Raw genomic sequence first — 7,042 nt, 5'->3', positions numbered from 1 at the left:
GCGTCGTTAATTCTTAAATAATTGTAAGGTAGCCTATATTCTTGACTTATTATAAAACTTTCAATTCCACCATTACATACAATAGACCTAAATGCTTGTAATTAGCTTACTAGGACCATATTTAAAGTTTGCACTTTTTTTATTTTATTCAGGAATAATCCTGAATGAGGTGCTTTTTCTGCCTTGGAAAGTATAGCCTATTAGTTATGAGAATGACACTATCAGGAATGTATTCAGAGTCTAAATTAGGCCTAGGCTTTGGGAAAGTGATTTCAACCTCCCCTCTCTTCTCATTCCTTATTTCTAAGGCATAAATAATTGCATGGAGGTCTAGCTTATATTTTCTTGAATTCTGACAAACTAAGCCATGATTTTTAAATTTTTATTGAGTCAGCTTTTCTTTGATTCTAGCCTAGGCGTAGAAAAAACAATTCTTATGATTTAAATGGGATTTTAAGCCAAAATAAGATTTATTTTTGAATTTGAGGCAAGGTTTTCCAACTTCTTTAAAACCTTGTAGCCTATGCAAATACATTTCCTAAATTTTGAAAAGAAAATGTTGATAATGGCTCAGAATTCTACTCAAATAAAAGGAATTGAATTTTCAGAACCAAAGGCAGAGAAAAAGCAAATGGTACCTGAAAATTAAGGTAAAATATTGTTTTGTCAATTCAGTAGGTATAGACCTGTCATGGAGTCAAATTTTAGGGCTCTCTAGAGGGAGAAGAAGTGGAGGTGGGTACTTTAAAATACCTTCCCAGGATATACTTTAGCCTGTAGACCCATCCCTGAAAGTTTCATTTTCCTAACTTAACTTCTTTCTGAGATATCAAGAAGTAACTCAACTAGAATTTTATCTGTCTGGTAAAAAACATCCTTCAAATTTTAGATATGCTCTAATTCTACAGGAGCAAAAAAAAATGCTTTTTAAAATTGCCACTATGAGGTAAGATATTAGCTAAAATGCCTGTATAAAGCAAACTAGCCTACCTAGGGAGCCAAAACACTTGAATTTGCTTAACTGCTTCTTCAACAGTTGCAAAAGATCTGACAATGAGTAAAGTATGGAATTTAAGTCAGAAACGCCTTTTATGCTTTTTCTATTCACACCAGAATAAAACACAAATTCCATGTTGACTTGCACAAAAACTTCAAGATAAGCTGTAGTAATTGGTCCTTTAGCCTGATATAGCTGCTATTTGCTGCTATGAGTGCATAGTTTATAATGGGAGCTTAAAATTGTCTTGGCATGCTGCATGGTTGAGTATGCAACCCTCTGGGCTATACTATCTTTCTTTATATGCATATTATTGTTTAAGAATGATCAAGCTTCACATTAATCTCCTTTCATGACCTATAGTTGAAATTTAAAATTTGCTAGGGAAGTATTTATTCCACTAAAAGCTCACCACCTATTTTTGAACTTCATTTATACAGCCCTGTTTTTTTTTACCCCCCTTTAGCCTGTATCCAGTTTCTGATAGCCATTTAAATTTCATTTTGTCTGTTGCTCATTTCTTGTCAATATTACTGAGTGGTCACAGATAAGCACTAGAGTCCTCATTGATAAATAATATGTGCATGTATATATATAGCTTGTTGCTACTTATTTTTCTCTGGGAATACAATGTTTGATGTGGCATAAACCAAAGAAAGGACCTGTAGGCCTAGAGAAAAATATGTAAAAAAAAATGATATTTTATAATTGCACAATAATTATAGCTTACATAATTTTACATGCAGTCCTGCTCTACTTGACCCCCAACCCTCCGAATGTAGAAATATATAGCTGAAGTTATATGTTACCTGTTGATTCTACCAATCTATCCCTCAACCTTTAACTCCCTGTCAATTGAAGCAACTGTGACAAAGCAAGAATGGGGGAAAAGGTGACAGGTGACAGAATACATTGGAACATAATTGGATAATTAAAATCGTGTACGCAACTATTTAAGTTGTGTAACGTGCTGTTAACAATTTGCTTTGAATAATTGGATTTTGGATAATTAAAATTGTGTACGCAACTTCTGAATATATATATCTTGTGAGTATTACTACCTGATTTGCTATTGCTTTTACTGACAACTATTGTGGCCCCGCCCACGAATTTTGATGAAATTTGATCATTTCACCGGATGATGCCAGGTGAAAGACTTGTCTTGAATCCCGTGTTGAATTTCATTTCACGGGCTAGAAATGCAGGTTGTTCAGCTGATAATATTGTAAAAATTGCTTGCGATTTTTTCAAAGGAGATATGTTAATTGAAGCAAAGAAGATTTTGTGGGCTTACGCCTCAATTACTAGGGTAACTGAGCGCCCCAAAGTGACTGATAATGTAAGTGATATGGTTCGAGCCTTTGATCTTTGTGATGAGAAAAAGATCAGCCTACCTCAGTATCTGATTTTCGAGCCAGATCAGGTCCCATGTGTGCCAGGGGAGACAACAGCTACATTAACTCGAAAGGTTAATGAACTCTACATGGAATTTAAAAGCTTCGCTGAGCACCATAAAGCAAGGTCTGTCGTGCAAACTATTCCTGATATGAAACCTCCCCCACCCGCAAAACCGTCCTATTCAGTTATTGTGAAAAATCCACCAAAAAACTTGAATAATCCTGACGCTCGAAAAGATTTCCTGGATAAAGCTTGTGGGGGTGTCAGTTCAAGCATAGTTGTTTTGAGGCCTAGGAGGGACGCATGGCAAGTAGTTCTGTCGGACAAGGGTGCTGCCAATACTTTGGCAGATGCATTAAGCAAAGTAGACCAATCCATTAATGCTAAAGTGAAGAGTCCTGCCTTTTTCGGTATAGTACGCCAAGTGCCTGACGGAACATCTAAAAGTGACCTATGCGATCTCGCTAATAACTGTATAGAAGTTGTTCAGTTAGGAAGTACAAGGTCTTTTCGATTAAAGTTTGAGTCACGTGACCACCTAAACTATGCCACTGAGAATCCCCTTGTTATTGGTTACGAGCGTCTACCTATAACTGAGTACAAGTTTTTGCCTACTCAGTGCTACAAATGCCAGTGCTACGGCCATACTGCAAATAACTGTAAAGCTTCCCCGAGATGCTCTAAATGCGCTGGTGACCACAAGAACTCCAAAGAAAACCCGTGTCAACTTGTCATGAAATGTGCTCTCTGTGGCTCCTCCGACCACCCCTGTTATTCGTATAAATGTCCAGAAGCACAGAAACTACTGCTTAAGAAATGAACAGTCAAACAAACACAAGTACAAGTACTTTACAATTTTACGTTTCTTAATAATTTGTCACTGTGCAATAATGTTGTTTTTAATTATCACGATGACCAAAATAATCTGTCCACCAACACCTTAGCTAGCCCCGATAGCCCTTTAAACCAAATTAACTGTAAATATCTCGACACTTTTGATTTTGTGAAGAATGTGAAACCTAAGCTAATGGAAGAGACCAAACTTAATGTAATTTGCTTTAATATTAGAAGCATACGGGATAAGTGGGCTAATTTTAAAGATCTAATTTTAACAAATGGTTACTGCCCTTTCGACGTAATTGGAATAACGGAGACGTTGCTTTCAGAAATTGATGATACTAATGAATTTTCCCTCACTGGCTTTCAAGCTATTCATATTGAAAGAAAATTAACCAAGTCCTCTGGTGGCATTTCTCTTTACATCCGATCAAGTCTAAAATTCACCAGACTATTCGATTGTGAATTCTTGTTCTCGCAACCTATAAATAATAGATGCATTTATTCAATAATCGTCGACATAAGTGTAGACGAGAATTCTTTTATTTTTTCGTTATTTTATAAACCACCCTCATTTCCGACACCTTTCTTTTGTAATCAGTTTGATGATTTTTCTAGTTTTATTAATTTACCACAAAAGAAGGCAATAGTTTTTGGGGACTTCAATTGTAATTTATTAAATGTTAGCAATAACAATGATAGTGATACCTTCTTTGAAACATTTACCTCAAGTGGTCTTCTTCCCACAATCCTTTTTCCTACTAGAGTTGATCCCATGAGGTCTACCGCTACTTTAATTGATAACATTTTTGTATCCACTTCCCTGGGAAACCACCTGTCCTCCAAAATAATATTTTCTGACCTATCAGATCACTTTCCAATCTATCTTTCCTTACCCTCCCTATCAGCTACTCAACCCCGTAGAACTAATACCCCTACGTCTAATAGAATATATAATACTGTGAATATGAACCGGTTCACGGATTGTTTGAAATCCTTCGACTGGTCCAAGACTTTGGATTGTCAGGATGTTAATTCAGCCACAAGTAGTTTCACACAGGGATTGAGTGATCTTATTAGTTCAACCTTTCCAGTTCGTAAATCAAACCGAAAAACTACCCATATACGCCCCTGGATGTCAAATAGCCTGATAATCTCTTCATACCAAAAAAATGACCTATATAAGTTAGCTTCCAAAACCAGTAGCGTTATTGACCTGACTAATTATAAAAAATACAAAAACATTTATACCAAACTCATCCGGGAAGCAAAGAAAAATTATTATTATTCAAAAATCTCTCACTGCAAAGGGAACTTGCAAAAAATTTGGTCTACAATAAATGAAATCCTTTCAAAAAAAAGGAATTCAAGATCTGTTCCTATTAACCTTAGGGACATCAGTGGTAGATTAATTGACCCAATTTTAGTACCGGATGCTTTTAATAATTATTTCACTAATATTCCAAATGCTAACTCCTGTTCCTTCTCACAGTCAGTACACCCTAGCAAGAATCCCAGATCCATGTTTTTCTCTCCAACTGATCGCAAAGAGGTGCTTCAAGTTATCAAATCTCTCTCTAATAGTAGTACACCTGACTTCTTTGGCATAAGTAATAAGCTTCTTAGGACCGTATCTTCCTATATTTGTGAACCCATTGTGCACATAGCAAACCTGTCTATGACCAATGGAGTCTTCCCAGAAATATTTAAATCAGCAATTGTTATCCCAATTCATAAAAAAGGCGATCCGTCTGAGATAAGCAATTATCGTCCAATCTCACTTCTCCCAGTTATATCTAAGGTGCTCGAGAGAATTATATTCCGACGTCTTTCTCCCTTTGTATTTGGGAATCAGTCATCAGATTCGTTGATTTCTCCTCATCAATATGGCTTCCGTGCCAAATTTTCAACTGCTCATGCACTAATAGACGCCACACAGTTTATACTTTCCCAACTTGACCTTAAAAATACTGTATTGGGCTTATTTCTGGACTTGTCAAAGGCTTTTGACATGGTTGATCACAGTGTCTTATTAAGTAAACTCAATAGCCTAGGGATTCGCGGAGTTCCTTTCTCATGGTTCGGCTCTTATCTCTCTGGTAGAGTACAGAGTGTGAGTCTGGGCGGGGTGACTTCACATCCCCTACCTGTCCGGAGGGGCGTCCCACAGGGCTCTGTTCTTGGTCCAATACTTTTTCTCCTTTATATTAATGATTTGGTTACGGACCTGGGTCCATCAGTGCACCCAGTACTTTTTGCTGACGATAGCAACTTTTTCATCACCGGTCCTAATTTACCATCCGTTGTCACCTCTACTCAAACCCTTCTGAATAGCGTACAGGAGTGGTGTCTCGTTAACTGCATGACCATTAACAGCAAGAAAAGTCAGGTGGTATTATTTCGAACCCCTTACAAAAAAAATGAAGTTCAGCCAGCACTTGGCCTAAAATATTCTACCAATCTCCTCCCGCAGGTCGAAGTTGCCAAGTTTCTTGGTGTCCACATAGACTCCTGCCTATCATTTGCAACACATGTGTCCTATGTTAGAGCCATAATTTTGCGACAGGTAAGTATAATTAATCGTGTGAATTATTTTCTTCCTCTCGATATCCTTGTCACCCTTTATTATTCTTTTATTTACCCATATATCTCATACTGCGGATCTGTATGGGGCAATACTTATCCTTCAGTTACCAATAAATTAAAATCTGCTCAAAACCGTGCCGTCAAAGCAGTTTTTCGGTTGCCACGACTATATCCCACCAAGAACTTGTACTCCGATTTTGGTATTATCCCTTTTGAACAAATCATCAAAAAGTTAAATCTATCCCTTGCATATTCCGCTTACCATAAAAATCTTCCTCCCCACTTATTAACTTATTTTAATAGTAATAATTCTGAAGGCCACTGTCTCCGTTCATCCAACCGTTCCTTCATTGTCCCCAGGTGTATCTCTAGTTCCGCCCAGCGATCCCCAATTTATAAATCTATAATTCAATGGAATGTAATACCCTCCAGTGTCGAGCTATCCACAAGTTTTCGGACGCTATATAATAATGTACTAAAATCTTGATATTATATTTCTCTAAATGTTTGTTCAATTTGCTTTAATTACCCTTGTTTTCTCTTTTTTTTCTTCTCTCTCTTTTTCATTTACAATTTTTTGTTGTTTTGGTCCTTAACAAGTTCGCTTCTAGGATCTTTATTATTATTGTTGTTATGTGTTTTCTTTTCTTTTTGAATAAATTGATTGATTGATTGATTGATTGATTTGGTATGTAGGCTAAGTAGAAGATCACTTGTACCTGATGCTGTCCCTGTTGTTTTAGTTGTTTTAGACCAGGGCACTATTTATCGAAGGATTTGTCGTAGAAAATTCAAAAAGACCTCATTCGATTAGAAATTGACAGGGCTATTACCCTTTTTAATAGTTGAAAGAGATCGGAAGGCAAATAACCCCCCTCTTACGCCCACCGCTTCCCCAAATACTTTTGATCAAAACTTTTAGATAGCCATTCCGTTCCACGTAGTTAAATTCCGGAAATTATGTCTTTGAAGGTGACAACTCCCCCCCCCCCCCACAGCCCTCAGGGCAAGGGTTGTAAGTTATGCCCTAGGGGCATATAAGGTTTTTATAGAAAGTGTTGTTGTAGGAACTTCAAAAAGGACTCGACTGGGAAACGAGAGGGCTAGTGCCCTTTTAAGAGTCAAGAGTCAATGTGATCGAAGGGCAGCTACCCCCCCCTTCCCACACACACACGTTGGATTGTACCGAAGTGCGTCTAATAGAAATTTTGGCATAGCAATTTT

The 7,042-nt window shown here is 37.2% G+C and overlaps 1 protein-coding gene across 1 annotated transcript in view; it reads right to left on the bottom strand.

Annotated features, from left to right (window-relative positions):
• Window positions 1-7,042, bottom strand: part of LOC136033551 (ankyrin-3-like) — a 127,054-nt gene that overhangs the window by 106,060 nt on the left and 13,952 nt on the right. The gene's annotated exons all lie outside the window — the stretch shown is intronic.

The sequence above is a fragment of the Artemia franciscana genome, chromosome 12 (genome assembly GCF_032884065.1).
Source record: "Artemia franciscana chromosome 12, ASM3288406v1, whole genome shotgun sequence".
Lineage (NCBI taxonomy): Eukaryota > Metazoa > Arthropoda > Branchiopoda > Anostraca > Artemiidae > Artemia > Artemia franciscana.
This window is presented reverse-complemented; position numbering and strand designations above follow the sequence as displayed.